At 54.6% G+C, this 16,944-nt stretch overlaps 1 protein-coding gene and 2 long non-coding RNA genes across 7 annotated transcripts in view; 1 reads left to right on the top strand and 2 right to left on the bottom strand.

The window, feature by feature from the left end:
* Nucleotides 1-16,944, bottom strand: part of AGAP1 (ArfGAP with GTPase domain, ankyrin repeat and PH domain 1) — a 558,467-nt gene that overhangs the window by 530,171 nt on the left and 11,352 nt on the right. The window lies entirely within an intron of this gene.
* LOC146396213 (uncharacterized) lies at nucleotides 1,605-8,573 on the bottom strand. The gene is made up of 2 exons (XR_014829155.1): nucleotides 3,799-8,573; nucleotides 1,605-2,583 (listed from the first exon to the last, which is right to left on the bottom strand). It is a non-coding gene; the product is annotated as an uncharacterized LOC146396213 (long non-coding RNA).
* Nucleotides 12,788-16,540, top strand: LOC146396212 (uncharacterized). The gene is made up of 2 exons (XR_014829157.1): nucleotides 12,788-14,017; nucleotides 14,170-16,540. It is a non-coding gene; the product is annotated as an uncharacterized LOC146396212 (long non-coding RNA).

The following is a 16,944-nucleotide window of genomic DNA, read 5'->3' as shown; positions in this document are numbered from 1 at the left end:
GCTCCTACCATTTGTATGTCTGGACTTTTTTAAAGGGTTCTTTTCCTTCTCCAAATTAATTCATTCCTTGTAACCATAACTTATGCCCTTTAAAAGGTAATTATTTTCTACCACAGGATTACAAGGGTGATGTTTCACATTTTCCAATGATTTTCTTGCTGTAAAAGACAAAAATCTAAGTCTTCAAGTAAAGAGATGAATTATAAGCAAAAGCAAGACCATACCCAAGCCTCCCTGGGAGGGGACGGGCCAGGACGTCTGGGCCCCACCCAAGGTCTTCCCACAGGGCTGCCCTGGGCAGGCCCATCACAGCTGGTCCCCAGGTCTGCAGCAGCCGGGGGAACCCAGCTCCGCCGCTGGATGCATGTGTCTGAGTGGCCTGGACGTTGAAGCCCAGCCATCAGATAGCACTCTCCCACAGCCTACCCACTTCACACACCAGCCCTCTCTCCCGTAATGGAGATATTTGCTTATTAAGACCACACCGATACCTCCGGTTTCCAAGGAGACCCTAGCATAAAATAAAAACATAACTAACCTTCCACAGGAACCCGCCCCCAAAAGAGGTCAAGTCCATTAAGCTCATCCATCCCAATTTTCTTTGCTAAATGTCATGCCCGCCCTATCTCGTCACCGTAAAGAAATTTAACCCTGATATTTTAAAATGACATTCACGTTCTGCAGACTGAGGAGAAAGACATAGTTTTTCAAGCTTTTTTTTTTTTTTTTCTTCCATGAAGAACCCTATTTTGCAAGGGAGACACTTTACCTAGAATTTGCACACAGAATTCGTTTCTCTAGAATGCAATACCTTGTTAGCTGGAAACGTCTAAGAATCAACCTAAGGAGAGAGTCCCTATCGTGGCTCAGTGGTAACAAACCGACTAGTATCCATGAGGACACGGGTTCCATCCCTGGCCCCGCTGGGTGGGTTAAGGATCCGGCATTGCCATGAGCTGTGGTGTAGGTCGAAGATGCAGCCTGGATCCTGCGTTGCTGTGGCTGTGGTGCAGGCCAGCAGCTGCAGCTCCGATTCGACTCCTAGCCTGGGAACCTCCATATGCCGCAGGTACAGCCCTGAAAAAAAACAAATCCAAGGGGATTCGGTCCAAAAATCCAGGCCAAGGAAGGGCTCCCAGGCCCATCGTCCGGGTCTGGTTACAAATCTACTTCCCAGGAGAGAAGGCAGACGGCCGGGGGACACACATCAACCACCCGCACTGCCCGGGAATCATTCAGATCCCGGGGTACACAAACTCAGGGGAGAAATGGTGACACCCCTGAGACAACTGGAAATCTGGGCCCCAACTGAATATCCGATGCTATTAAAGCACTGTTCATTTCCTAAGTGTGATAATGGAACTGTGGCCATGTGTTTGGTTTGGTTTTGTTTTTTTTTAAGAATTCTCTTTTGGAGATGGATTCTGAAATATTTTTGGATGAAAAAATCAGATGTCTTGGGTTAGCTTCAAAATCATAGTGGCAGGTGTAGAGAGGAAATAAGACTGGCCACACGCTGACAGTTACTGAAGCTGGCTGCTGGACATCTGGGAGGTCACTATGCTATCTCACACACATTTGATGTGTTTGAGTTATTTCTTAAGTTTTCTTTCTTTTTTTTTTTTTTTTTTTTTTTTGCCTGCACCCACAGCATGCAGAAGTTCCAGGGCCAGGGATCGAACCCATGCCATAGCAGTGACAAAACTAGATCCTTAACTCACTGAGCCATCAGGGAGCTCCTGTTTCCTAAGTTTTAAAAAGCATGTTGCAAGCAGATATTTAACTCAAAAAATTCAGGTCGAAACTTTTTTCTACCTTTGCTCACTATGCACACATGAAAACAGGCACACACGTACACATGATGCTCTGTTTCCTGTGCAACGTGAGGCCTTCTCCTCAGGAAGGGAATGAATGACCCCTCCGCCCTGAGTCTCAAGGTCTCACATCTGTAAATGGAGAAGCATGTCTCTGAGCTGCTGTGAGGATTAAACCAATTAACAAACATAAGCGGATCAGAACAGCTCACGTCACATCACCTACACACCGCTGTTCTTACCAGCACCAGCTTCAAACATGCCAAGGTCTGCTCTGACACTTCTGCTGTCCCTCACCGTGCGGGGCCACCTGGCCATGGCCTCCTGTCGCCATGAACTGGACGAGGCCCAAGCGCAGAGCAGGACACACTAGAGCAGTGATGTCAGGGTTGCCAGCCCAGAAATGGGGTGAGCTAGGATCACGCATACCCGTCCCTCGGGCTTAAGACACAGAAAGTCATATTGTTTTGAGGCGTTAAAAGTGAATAATCACTCCTTTTTGTTTTTTTTTCCTGATTAGTGTGTGAGTTAGAATTAAAATGTTCAAAACTTCACTCCGAAGAATAGTGTAGAAGTTCCATGGCAGTTCTCGTCATGGCGCAGCAGAAACGAATCTGACCAGGAACCATGAGGTCACGGGTTCGATCCCTGGCCTCGCTCAGGGGGTTAAGGATCCGGCCATGCGCTGTGGTGTAGGTTACAGACACAGCTCAGATCTGGGGTTGCTGTGGCGTAGGCTGGGGGCTACAGCGCTGATTTGACCCCTAGCCTGAGAACCTCCATATGCCGCGGGAGCGGCCCTAAAAAGATAGATAGATAAGAATAGTACAGAAGTTCCTTAAAAAACTAAAAATATTTACACTTCTGAGTATGTATCTGAATAAAATTCTAATTCGCCCAATGCTCACAGCAGCACTATTTCAATAGCAGAGACACGGATGCAACCTAAATGTCCGCCAACAGACGAATGGATAAAGATGCAGTATACGTATGCGCGTGCACGCACGCGCGCGCGCGCGCACACACACACACACACACACACACTAGAATATTATTCAGCCATAAAAAAAGAATGTAACAATGCCATTTGTAGCAATAGGGATGGACCTAGAGAGCCTCACACCAAGTGAAGTAAATCAGACAAAGACAAATACTGGATATCACTTATACGTGGAATCTAAAAATTTAAAAAAAGGATACAAATGCACTTAGTTACACAACAGAAACAGACCCACAGACACAGAAAACAAACTTAAGGTTACCAAAGGGGAAGGGACCATGAGTTAGGTGTTTGGGACCGACACATACAAACCACTAGACACAGAATAAGCAGCAAGGACCGACTGTACAGCACCAGGAGCCACACTCAATATTTTGTAATAAACCATAAGGTAAACGAATCAGAACAAGAATAGCCACATGCATGTGTGACCGCATTACTCTGCTGTACGCCTGAAACACATTCTAAATCAACCACAGTTCGATTAAAAAAGAAAAGTTCGCAACTGCCGTGCTGGTCTCTCCCTCTTTGTGCCAAAGCAGAAGACACCAGCTGAAGCCCAGCCCCATCCTCAAAGGCCCCCTGCAGGCAGCGGGCACAGGCCAACTTGTGACCGCCACACTAACTTCTGCATCGGGACCCAGGAGGCCAGGGTCAATGCCAAGAAGCCAATGGGGATGGGGTTTGGAAGGAATAATTTAGGGGACATGGGGTTGGGGCTGATGGCCACTTTCACTGCTGTCACCTGTAAAATTCCACATCAAAACCCTTTTTTAAAAGCCTTCAAAGTTCGCACTGTGGCACAGCAGAAACGAACCCAACTAGTATCCACGAGGACTCGGGTTGGCTCCCTGGCCTCGCTCAGTGGGTTAAGGATCCGGTGTTGCCGTGAGCTGTCGTGTAAGTCACAGATGTGGCTCGGATCCCGTGTTGCTGTGGCTGTGATGTAGGCTGGCAGCTGCAGCTGTGATTCAACCCCTAGACTGCAAACTTCCACATGCCACAGGAGCAGCCCTAAAAAGATAAAAAAAAAAAAAAAAAAAAGCCTTCAAAGATCCCTGCCAAGAGACAGATGAAGGAAAAAGTTGTGCGATTGTCCAAAGCTCGGGGAACGGTAACATGACTCAATCCATCAATCAATCCATTGTTCCATTAGCATAACCATTTCCCTGCTGCAGAGCTACAGAAAGAGCTGAAGGTGCCAAGGGGGCCACAGCAGAACCGTGGTCGCAGGCAAAGGGACGACGGTCAGCCCACCGTCTGACATGTGGAGGTCGGTTCTGGGCCAAGCTCGCCCCGTGCCCTGGGGGCCGAGGCCTGGCTGAGCCTCCATCTCGGCATCTGCTCCCCCGGGCAGTGGCCCCAGGTGTGCGGACCCTGTCTCACCGTGAACAATTGTTTCTATCTTTCCTTAGGCTTCTTTTATATCCAAATTGTACACTTTTTACAATCCATTTTACATCAAAAAATTGCTCTCATCTCATTACGTACTCCTTTAAATTTTTTATAAAGCAATCGCCTTGGGGCTACTATTTTTTTTTCCCCCAGTACACATTAGTCGCTGCCACCTCAAGGATGATAAAATCATAATAAACATATAAAAATACAGGTTTGATAAATACAGTCAAGTGTAATGTAAATAAACATATTATGAAAGCAGCAAAGATACTGTTAGAATAAGTTCGAATAAAGATAGAAAATAAAGAGTTCAGGTTGGGTTCAGAACCCACTGTCCCTTGGTTCCACTCGCTTTGGAAGAGAATGGCTGGCGGCCCCCACACCTGTCAGAGCCCTGATCAGAGTTAATCAGGAGACACCTGCGATGCTGTATGAGCAACACATCCTAGGATGCCACATACAGGTGCTGGGGGGAGGCTGGGGCGGAGAAGGACACTGTTACGGGCTGGACTGTGCCTCCCCCCACCGTCATCTCCTCTGCTGAAGCCCCAACCCTCAAGGCGTCTGTATCTGCACAGAGGCTTTAAGGACTCGTTAAGGTTAAATGAGGTCATAAGGCCGGGGCCCTAATCCAACGGGGCCAGTGTCCTTATGAGAAGAGACATGTGACAACAGGAAAGGCGGAGGGGGGACACAGGGCAAGGTGTCCATCCACCAGCCACCAGCTAAGGAGAGAGGTCTCAGGAGAAGCCCCCTGCCGACACCCTGATCTCCTTCCAGCCTCAGAACCTGAGATACGAAATGTCTGTTCCTGGAGTTCCTGTCGTGGCGCAGTGGTTAACGAATCTGACTAGGAACCATGAGGTTGCAGGTTCGATCCCTGCCCTTGCTCCGTGGGTTAAGGATCCGGCGTTGCCGTGAGCTGTGGTGTGGGTCACAGACGCGGCTTGGATCCCTCGTTGCTGTGGCTCTGGCATAGGCTGGTGGCTGCAGCTCCGATTCGACCCCTAGCCTGGGAACCTCCATATGCTGCGGGAGCAGTCCAAGAAATGACAAAAAGACAAAAAGACAATAAAAAAAAAAAAAAAAGAAAAAGAAACGTCTGTTCCTTAAGCTTCCCGGCTCTGACAGTTTGTTAGGAGAGCCCTGCAGAAGGACCCAGACACCAAGCCCTTCCAATCCCCTACAGCATCCCCAGCCAATCAGATCTTACCCTGCAGGACCAAGGATGCTTCTATCTGCAACTGTCCATCAACAGCATTTGCATGGCTGACTTTTGGGTCAACCACATCAGGGAGGGTCAATCCCACTTCAGAGACCCTGCTGGCAGAGGACCACCCCCACAGAGTACCCTCACGAGCTGAGCGTCCACACCGCTGACCCTCAGAACACTGGGTGTCCATACCACTGACCCTCAGAACACTGGGTGTACACACTGCCAACCCTCACTAGCTAAGTGTCCACACCACCAACGCTCAGAACACTGGGCATCCACACCACTGGCTCAGAACACTGGGCGTCCACACCAGCGACCCTCAGAACACGGGGAAGATCTGAAGTCTCCAGAGGGAGCCGGACGAATGCACATCCACTCAACAGGCCTCGGGGTGATGGGAGGCCAGGGGAGGCAGGGCAGCAGCTATGACTGGGCACCAGGCCGCAGGGACCCCATCCTGACACTGCCTCCCTCCAAGTAAAGCAGGAGCAACCTGAGGCTCAGCACCTGAATGGCCCCCCCACAGGCGCACAGCTACAAAGAGCAGGGCCAGACGTTGTCCAGAGACTCTCTTTAGATGCTAGACCCCCGCAACCAACAGTTACAGGACAGAGGAGAAGCAGAGAACGGGGCGAAGAGCCTGGGAAGGGCACAGCGTTTGTCTCATCGCCAGCTTGGGGAGCAGAGCAGTCAGGAAAGGCATATCCCCCACAAGCCCCAATGGGGCGTTTATTACTACCAGGCATGCGTGCAGCTGGGGTGCCCGTGCCCAGGGGACGGGAAGATGGCAGGATGCCGCGTAAAGGCAGGGTAGGAAGGAAGCCCCGGCCAGGGTGCGCCCGCGGGAACCACCCGTCTGCAAGAGCAGCAGCAGCGAAGTCCTGGGGCAGGAGGCAGAGGGGGAGCTGGAGTTCTGCCACCTGCCACAATCCGAAGCCCACACGTAGCCCAGCCCAGCCGCTTCTCCCTGCACCTAGCAGGCCCTCAAGTCGCGTGGCACTCAGCTACCCCTACTCTGAAAAGTATCTCACTTCCACTCAGATGTAAAAGGCAGCCCTGTCCTCTGGCATTTTCCCAGCTCCCTGAACACTGAACTTGCGAGGAGCAACGCAGAATGTGTGCAGCTGCTTATTACTGAACCTGACACGTGCACATCTTAGAGATTGGCATCCGTTGCAAAAGTCACCCATGAACCCATCACTTTCCCCTTTAAATACTGCAGAATGTCCAACTGCACCCAGACTCTTTCACGCAGAGTGACAAGGACGTGGTGGACTTGGGCAGACGCAAGAAGTCATGCTCTAGATGCACAATGAGCATCTCGCGGCTGGCGGGACAGCCCAGGCACCTGCCCTGTAACGCACTGGCCCACGCCTGCCAGCTTGGTCTCGATGCCCGCTTACGTGGACAGCTCCTCCACTGGCCTTTGAGGACCTGGCCCTCCTCGCTGCTGCTGTCTGGACGACGCTGTCACTGAAGGGGGCCAAGAGGTGGCTGATTTCCTGTGGCCACAGGAAGCTCAAGAGGTGCCCGAAGACGCAGGGACCGCTGCCCGGACTGCTCAGCGACCCTGGTTTAGCCATCGCCAGGCCTGGCGCTCACACTGGCCTCCCATCTCAGAGCCGCCCCTACATTATTCTGGTAACTTCCACACCTGCTGGAACTAGAACGGGATTCTGCTATTTCCCACCAAGGATCCAAACAGACCAATTTAATTTACCAGCCTCCTCGCTTAAAGGGCGAGCAAATTCTGATTGTTCAAAAAGGCAACGACCACCTGCTGAGGGCAAGGGCTGCCTGAATCTAGGACCCTTTATTTTAGTGCCCTAAAGTCTGAAGGCCATTCCCACAACAGCAGCCACGGCGACCTCAAAGTCCTGGGTCCCGGCCTCGCGACTAATTACTGCGGCCCCGGGCCTCTCCCCGCCGCTGCTTCAGTCTGTGCTCCCTGTCGCTACCCAGCCCCCCTCCAAGGAGCACGTCCTTCCCCATTGCGGCGCTCTGGCCGCACGAGGGGTCGTGCATGAGATCCTGGGCCTGGTCCCTCAGCCCCTGAGCACCCAGGCCACACGCCTGACATCGCAATCGGGAGACATCCGAGCGGCCTCTGGGGAGCAAGCAGTAAGGACGTTACGAAAAGAGAGGGTTGCCTGCCTGGAGGCAGGACCCGGACCACCAAGAGCCCGAGATGGACTGGAGATGACAAGGTGGCCCCGGGAAGGGTCTGCAGAGGAGGTGCCCGCAGGGAGGGACAAGGCCAGACAGGCCCGTGGCCAAGGGCCCCGGATGCTGAGAGAGGCAATTCCATGTTCGTCCCTTTAGCTGCCCCGTGACTTGTTCTAAAAAGGCCAAGGGGTGAGGCCAGGAATTTCAACTTCATTCTGAAAGCCCCATGAGCCATTAAAGGCTCTTAAGCAGGGCAGATTGTTCTGGAATCTATTTATGGGTTAGCTAAGCCGTCAAACGCGGCCTACCACCAACCGTATCAACGTCCTCGGATACCTGAGCGCAGACAGAGACATATGCCCACACGGAGGGAGCTCACGGAGTGCGCCGTGCTTGATCACGTGAATATAAACACGTGTTTAGCACACGCACATCGAAGCTGCAGGGGCAGCACAGAGCCTGTGAAGCTGATCATAAGGCATCTCAGAATCCTAGGGGCTGGCACGCTGTGAAAACGTGAAAAGCTATAGAATCATTATTTATACGGAAGAGATCGGCAAGTCCCAGGCAGGTTTCGGGTGGGGGACTGGATGGTGTCGGGCCTCTTGGCTTTTTAACCAAGAAAGGCCTGTGAAATGGTACACACCCACAGCGATGCTTCCTGACCCCGCCAGGTGGGACCCTGGGGTCCTCTGCCCACCAACGAGGAGCGTGTCCCCAGGGACTGTCCACACTGCAGATTCGCGGCTCTCACCCCTCATGTCATGACACCAGCATTGGGAGACCTGGAGCCGTGGTTCCAGGTGGTGCCACATCCGGGAGCCTGCAGGGGGAACAGCATCCCAGACCCCACCCAGAACCCCTGGCCCAGCGCCCCCAGGGCAAGCCCGGCTCTCACACGCAGCCCAGGTCACTCTGAGGCTGGCTGCAGTCTGAGGAGCTCTGCTCCAAAGGCCTCCAGCTGCAAGCCCAGCCCCCCAGGTGGGCCCACCAGCCTCGGACAGATGCTGGGGAGGGGAAAGAGAATGCACACAGGTGACACAGAGAAGGGGCCGGGCCTCACACCAGATGTGACAACACAGCAGCTCCGAGACGCAGGATGTGGACACAACGGGGAAGAAATCAATACTCAATGTGTTTGCAAATTCCATGATCACAAACCTTTCAGCCAGTTTGCTCTCAAGGAACCAGCCAGCTACCCCGTAAGACAGCTTTGCTCTCACTAACACACGGCCCATTTTTGTACTAACATCAGAAGCCCTTAATCATATTTTCACTCGTGTATCTTAATTTCCTGGAAAGGGAGGCAAAAGGCAGGTTCCCTGGCACGGAAGTTACAAGGCCCTCGAGGAGACACAGGGGCTGCGGAGCCCAGCGAGGTCAGGATCCACTTCCAGTCAAGGTCAAGGTCTCCTTATCGTTCCGAGGTCTCCGTCCAGCAGCTCACACGCGGCACCTCCTTCCCAACAGGGAGAGTGAGGCGGGACTGGGGGAGGAAGTGCAGGGGTGAGGGTCTTATTCCTGTGTCAAAACAAACCAGGGTTGTGCCACCCGCAGTGTTCGCCCCTAAACATAAAACACGTGCTCCCCACCAGGTTCAAGGCAGCTCTCGGGTACTCGGCCGAGGCAGAAGGAAGGGGCAGCTGGCAACAGGGACGGTCATCTCCCCGCCACACACACCGAGCCCCTCCACAAACCCACCTACGAAAAGCTTTGTAGGAGCAAAAATCCATGGTTTGAGGACATCACTTGCAAGTTTTCTCCCCACCCATATCAGTGAAAGAACGGCCAAGGGAACACTTCAGAATGTGGAGCTGTCAGAGAGATTTACACATGAAAGTTTCCAGAAGGTTCACCCTTGGCCAGAGAGCAGGTGAGTAACTTCCCTGAGCCAAGCAAAGTTTAATCAAAGAAGATCGTTAGGGCTGCCCTGAGCCCAGGCTGCCAGGTGCTTAGTCATAAAGCCCTGCGTGGAATCTGCCTACTCAAGCAGCTGGAGGAGGGACCGGAGACCAAGTCACATCCTCTCCAGGAAGCTGGTTTCCTAGAAGACTTTGGGGAGAAGGTGCAGAGTTGCACACAGCTCCCCTCCCCCACCCTGAGAGCCTGGGGACAAGTGCTTGGTCCACACACCCCATAAATGATGCCACTGGTTCTGCTTGAAAACACAGCGTGTGCCAGGGTGACCCCTGGTCAGCGCAAAGCCCTGAGCCACAGAGCAGGGGGACCGCAGAGGTCTGGCCGGTGGTTCTCCGCCCAGCCTCACTGAGATTCTGAGCTGTCCTGTGCAGGACAGGCTGTCCAGCAGCCGCCCTGGGCCCCGCCCACCAATGCCACTAACACCTGCCTCCCCAAAGTTGGGACAGCCCAAAATGTCTCCAGACGCTGCCGAATGTCCTCCGGGGGCAAACTGTGCTCCCTCCCTAGGCTAAGAAGCACGGATCTTAGGCAAACACTTGGCTTTTCCAGGAGGACAACGGAGGCGGGGGTTACCAAGTGCAAGACACGTCTCAGCCCAGGAGACTCGAAGGCAATTCCGCGCTCTCGAGGACGGCGCTGCCCCACGCAGCCCGCTGAGCTTACACCGGGCAAACACATGCAGACTCCTGGCGGGAGGGTAAAATCCAACAACCGATCCGGAAAGCAGTTTGGCAGGGCTTGCTTTTTAGGTTAAACATAAACCCGCCCCATCTCCCGGCCGCTCCACGCCTGGGGACTCGGCCCAGGGAAACCGAAGCGCGTGCCCGTGGGAAGCTCCGCACGAGAGCGCGCACAGCAGCTCAGGCGTAAAAGCCAAGCCGGAGAAACAATCCACGTCCCAGGACAGAAGACGCCGTGGCGAGGGCACACGTGGACAGAAGACGCCGTGGCGAGGGCACACGTGGACAGAAGACGCCGTGGCGAGGGCACACGTGGACAGAAGACGCCGTGGCGAGGGCACACGTGGACAGAAGACGCCGTGGCGAGGGCACACGTGCGACAGGTTCAGCAGTAAAGGAGAGGACGCTGCTGATACACACACGGACTCGCACGGACCTCAGGATCACGGCACCAAGGGAGCGACGCCACGTGAAGAAAGGGCCTGTTTGCTAGTTGCTGTGATTCCACGTCTGTTAAATTCTAGAAAACATCAAGCAACCCAGTGACAGGAGCAGGCAGAGGTGCGGCGCGCAGGGGCGGGGGTCACCGAGGGGCAGCGTCTGGGGAGATGAGTACGTCCGACAACTTGATGCTGGTTTCGGGGCGGTGCGGGGGGCGGGGGGGGGTGCTGTCAAAACGCATCAGATTGTCAACTTTCTCTTATAGAAATTAACTCTATAAAGTTGTAAAGAAAATAAAATGAGGGCAGAAAGATCACTGCAGCTTTAAGTCCCCAAGGATAGTGGTTCTATCCCATGGGGGTCCCACAGCCTCACAGACGAGCTCCTGCCTGAGCCTGTGAGGACCGCTCAGATGGGAACTCTCAGGTGCCAGCGCTGCACCCCCTGCACCCCCCCCCAGCTACCCCCAGGTAAGAGGCCCCCTCGCCCCTGCCTGGCAGGGTCAGCGTCCTGCAGAGATGGGGAAGCAGGGCTGGGCCAGGCCTGAAAGGCGAGTCCAGCCTAGGACAGAACAAGAATGCAGGCTGTCGTCACCAGATGCCTTTGGAAAGAATGCTGTGGACAGAGCCCTGGCCGGGAAGCAGCTACCAGGCAAGCCCGGTGAGCCTCGCCCTTCTCGGGCCCCGGTGCCACTCTCAGCAACAGGGGCAGTGCCAGCGGACCCACCTGACCAGACCTGCGGTGGAAAGGACACTGTGTGCTGGGCCCCACGTGGCCTCCTGGCCCCGCTCCCCCATGAAACCAGCACCAGCGCCAGTGCCGGACGCAGCCGCTCCCGGCTCTGCCACCTGGCTCTGCATGACCTCAGACGAATCACCCCAACTTTCAGGGCATCGATTTCTCCCTATTATGCTAATTACAGCTCAGAGGAAAAGTTAATTTCTATTTATACTTGTTTAAAATGAACTACTTGTTAGCATCTTTATTATTCAAATGTCACATAATCCGCGTGCTCTTTGGTTTAAGAACTCTAGCTTCAACCAGCCTGGAATAAGAGTGTCACAGATTTTTCTGGGCTCAGGTGGATTTTCAAAGGCACATTGTGTGAAAGCTCTCCCTCCTCTCTGACCGGGAACCTGTCACCACAGGCCACCAGCTTGTGCTGCGTGACCTCCCGGGGCCATTAAAACTGCCAGACCACGTCCCAGCACCACCAAACCCCAGCAGCGGCATAAACGCGAACCAGCAGCTGTGCTGTCCTCTGAAGCAGGGGGAGTAAAGGACCAGGCGTGAATCTGAAGCCCAAATCAGCACCTGCAGCAGGACAGGCAGCAGAGAACTGCCAGCCCCTCCCTCTGCAGATGGGGCAGGGGGGCGCTGAGGTTTCCTTTCTGCATCACTAAGACATCATGACCGTGGTGGGGACGGGGGTGTGAGTGTGTGCGTCCCGAGCTCGAATCCAGACTCACCCACTTTCAGGGCAGGTGGGTTCAACTCTAGGGCTCAGGCCCTGGCTGTCCAATGGGGGTTCTACCACCTCTATCTTGGGGTGACCAGAGAAAAAGACACAAAGCATGTCAGACCCTTAACCCCGGGTCCCAGAGACAGCCCCCGCATGACATACGGTGCTATGATGGGTTTTATTCAGGGAGGAAAAGCAGAGAGACTAAGAGAGGGTTCATGAACCATTTCATAGAAATTTCTGGAATCTGGAGCAGCAGCAGCTGTCAGAGATGCCTGCAGGCAACAGTGTCATTTACAAGGCAAGCCCACACCCGGGACCCACGGGCCGAGCCAGGCTCCTCCGCCAGGGCGCCCCGCCACTCCTCCACCGCCCCTGTGCTCACAAGTGCAGGGCGTTTCTAAGTACCTATTTATGTCCTTGGGTCCCCCAAACTGTTTCACAACTAACATCTGAAACAGAGCCCAGTGGGGCCGGGGGGTGCTGCGGCAGCTCCTTAGCCAGCTGGCCTGGAGCGGCATGCCTGGCCCGCAGGCCCAGCACAACGGGCCACGGAGCCACCATGTGACAGACCCCGACAGCTGCCTCCCCAGGGCTTTCCAGGTACAGGCGCTCAGCACGGAGCACGAACCACGTGTGAGCGCAAAATAATCCCCCGATGAAAGAGCAGGAAGCTCTGAAGAAGGGCTCAGCTCCAAAGAGCCTGCCCCGCACGAGTGCAGCCTGGCCCCCGGGGGCTTTGGGGACAAGAAGCAGCCGCAGCCCCAGCTCCAGCTCCCTTCAAGCTCAGGGAGAAGGCTGGGGCCTGAATTCTCGAGGTCGTGATGCACAGAGGAAAGAACGAGAGCATGTACTGAGCAGAGGGCGGGGGTCTCTGTCCACGGTGCCGGCCACTCGGCCCCGCCAACCGCCAGGCCTCGCCTCCCGCCATCTCCGCAGAGCAGGCGGAGGAGAGACGCCGGCGTGGACCTGGGGCGAGAGGAGCAAGGACAAGAGCTGGGCCTCGGCAGTGGCTTCAAGTCTCGGTGGCCCTGCTCACACGGACGCAGCCTCGGACCGAGAATGGTCCCGGCGACGTCACGTTTTCACACCGAGGGAGAAACTCCGGGTCATATAAACTCAAGTTTCTGATTTAAATTCCTGTTTGATGTCCAGAAAGCCCCAGAAGGGCAAGTCTCAAAGCCGTCATTGTTTCAGTCTTTTTTTCCCCCCCAAAACTGGAACCCAAGCTTAAAAAACCCTCGGCATCTGAATCTAACAGAAGTTATGCAACAACAGCCAAGGTAACAGTAACCATAGAAAGCGGATCTTCCAAACACACGTTTCTGGAGAAGTTCACGGCCGTTAGCTTTGCACGGTCTCCTCCTACAGAATTCTCAGGCAGGAGTTAAGAATCAACTCATGGTCGTTACAGGATGGCGAAGCCTGTCCCCCAAAACTACAAGACACAAACCCCAACCGAGACGGTCCATGCAGTTTTCCATTCCTCACCCGGTAACTCACAATCGCCAAGGCCGCGGGGGCGGCTCTAGGGACAAAACAGAACCAGACCACGTGCTGCTGTCCGCTGGGGAGAAGACGTCCTATCACGCACACATCCACTCAAACCTCCACGCTCACAGGTGTCATTACCGAACGCATTTCACTTCGATGGGGAGGGCGGGACCAACAGGGAGCCTGGATACAGGGGTGACAGGCGAATTCTCTGGGTCCCTGGGGTTTAAGATAAAGCCCCAAGAACACGTGGCTTTTTAACACTTGGAGAGCCAGGCCGTAAGGAGAACTGTGGCTGCCTGTTGTTGAAATGGACCAGCAGGACATCCGAAAACTCCTTTCACCATGAGAACGCACGAGGGAGGCTGGTGCATCTTTCTAAGAACCACGGAGCCCCTGTCCCATCAGCGAAGACATGACCAGACGGTAAGCGTGTCCCAGTGTGCGGAGAGCGAGGGCGTTGTGGGCAAGTGCGGGAGAGTGTGAGGGGAAGGGCCGACCCTCAGAGCCACCTGGAAGCCCAACCCCTGGTTGGGGGACAAGGTGAGAGGGATAACTAGGACCTGTTCTCCCCTAAGTTCCCCTCTACTGAAAGCCCGCCTGGCCTTGAAGAGCTGATCGTGACAAGGGGCATGAAAAGCAGGTCTCTGGCCGGGAATTGTAGACCCAAAGGCTCACCAAATGGAACTCTGGTTTGGAAACAAAGCCAGGGCTGTGAGCTAAGAAGGCCTGACAGCCAGAGACGTGGGGAGCGTCTGACAGCCCCCCCCAATCTGGCACAACATGGAGACGCACCCTGTGATGAGCAGACGAGGTGCGGAGCCGCGGTGAAGACGTCCAGACACCAGGGAGGAATCTGCTGACGCGGGACCCAGCCTCCCCAGCCCGCCAAAGGCCACAGGGTCACAGGGCTGGATGTGGCCGGAGCTGCAGGGGGTCAGACCCGGATAAGACTGGGGACCACGAGCCCTTTGTGAGGTCATCCCCGGCTCAAAGATGACCCAGAAGACGAGCCCCACGAGGGCCGAGTCTGGGGAACAGGAATTCGGGCCTCGTCAGGTTCTGCGATTAGCATTGTAATTAACACTCTGCTGAGACAGGAGTCACACTGTCATCTGGCCCACAGTTCAGCCTCAGGAGGATTCCAATTTTGGAGGCTGCTCCCCAAGACTCACGCTTCGGAGAAGTGACGGAGAGCTGAACTAGACACCCACCCCACAGGCCACACACAGACACACCTGTTAGTCTCACCTGCAGCATTCACGACGACAAGGACACACCACCCGCAGGAGAGCAGACAGTCCCACCTCTGCTCTTACTCTCCCTGGCGAAATCTGGAGGACCAGGCTATGAGGGATGCTGGCAACGGGACGCTGGCGAAGGATAAGCTTCCTTCCACTGACCCCTGCACACACTCAGATGTCATACGGTGGCCCTGTGGCCTCCTCTGACCAAGTCTACACCTCTCCACCCCCTCTTCCGCCTCCACTGGACTAGGTCAGTCCAGGGACTGAAGAGCAATGGATGAAGCAGTGGCAGTCACTTTAGAGACAGAGGAACTTTGAGATCAGAGTTCAAGCCAATGCATTCTAGACTCTGAAACTGAAACCTAAGGGGACATATATGTTTCTCAAGGGTTCCATAGCAAGTCACTGAGGCAGGAGCCTGTCCTGGATCCCCAGGCTAGTGTTGTCTGTCCCCTTAAAGGCGACATGGAGTCGTCAAGGCTGTGGTCCTCCAGGATGTCACTGTGCTTTCGGGAAGCGGTCACCGTGGAACATGATCCAACAAGAAAACGCCTGTGTTCCGTATCCACACATGGGCCCCTCCTAAAACCAAAGTCCTGGACACGGAGGACAGCATGTCACCCCATCAACCAAAGCCACCAAGGCCCAGAGAGGGGCTGCCCTCCCAGACACGCACATGCTCAGCCACAGAATTCAAGTCAGAGTTCAAGTCAAAGTTTGCCCTCAAGGTTGAACTGTATCAAGATTAACAACAAAAGGCGTTCCCGTCGTGGCGCAGTGGTTAACGAATCCGACTAGGAACCATGAGGTTGCAGGTTCCATCCCCGACCTCACTCAGTGGGTTAAGGATCCCGAGTTGCTGTGAGCTGTGGTGTAGGTTGCAGACGTGGCTCAGATCCCGCGTTGTTGTGGCTCTGGCGTAGGCTGGCGACTACAGCTCCGATTCGACCCCTAGCCTGGGAACCTCCATGTGCTGCGGGTGTGACCCTAAAAAAGGACAAAAGACAAAAAAATATATATATACACAACAAAAACTGCCCTTCCAAAGCACAAGTCAGACCAACTTCCCTGCAAAAAGGAGACACTTCGCATCAGATCCACACCAAAGAAGCATCTTGTCCCTGCTGGGCCTGCTCTGCACCTGGACTCTGATACCCCAGGCGGTGCCGTTTTGGAAAATCCTACGGCTCCCACACTGACACCAAACCAGCCTCGGCACATGCGCGTTCTAACAGAAACTCCTCCCTCTGCGTGGAGAGTGTACAAGACACTAACGTGTGCAGAGGCAAAGGAGCCGCGTGGAGGGCCCGCTCTGGAACGTCTTTCCACTCTTCCACGTCTGAAACCTTTCTTCACAACCGGCTGAGGAAGAGGGGGCCTCCGGACCTGGAAGCAACTGTCAGCTCTTTGAATAGCAAAGCCTGTGGCTCGCGCAAATCCCAGGCCCCAGGCTGTGGGACACAGACCCAGACACGCGGCCACGGTGCCCCCAGGGCACGAGGGCTCCAGGGACTCAGGTGAGGGGTTGCTTGTGCCACACCTCGTGCTCCACAAAGCGCCCCGAGGTCTAGACCTGTGGGTGCAGGGGCGCCCCATCTTCCCCTCTGTGATTCTCCTACCTCCCAGGGCGGCCCCTCCACCTGCGCCCCCTCAGAAGCAGAAGCTGGGGTTCCAAACAAATAAAAATAAAAACCACAGGCTCTGACATCTGAGTCTGGAATTCTGAGCCACTTTCGGGAAAAGCAGCACCGCCATAAAGTCCAGACGCAGCCTGCGGTCCAGGCCGGGTCCCCAAGGCTCAGACAGAAGCACAAAGCCAACTGCCTGTGACCTGCCAAGGGTCTGGGGCGACGAGGCGGGAGGGCGTGCGCTCTAGATTTGACAGCGGGCAGAAAGAGCTTTCGTTGTTTTTAATTCCCCAGCAGAAGGTGGCCAGAAAAGCAAGCACAAACTGAGAAACCCAGGAAAAACTGAAACTGTTTAACTGGAAAGGGGAAAAAAGAAAAAGCAACAAACTTCTCGGGGTGAAGACAGTGACACTTCTCTGGGCAGAGGATGAGAGTTTTCTAAGGCCGCTTCGAGACAACAAAGGGGAAAAAAAAAAAG

Source organism: Sus scrofa, chromosome 15, assembly GCF_054392235.1.
Source record: "Sus scrofa isolate SSC_HxYL_T2T_F1_AM1 chromosome 15, Sscrofa_HxYL_maternal_Yorkshire_Landrace_v2.0, whole genome shotgun sequence".
Lineage (NCBI taxonomy): Eukaryota > Metazoa > Chordata > Mammalia > Artiodactyla > Suidae > Sus > Sus scrofa.
This window is presented reverse-complemented; position numbering and strand designations above follow the sequence as displayed.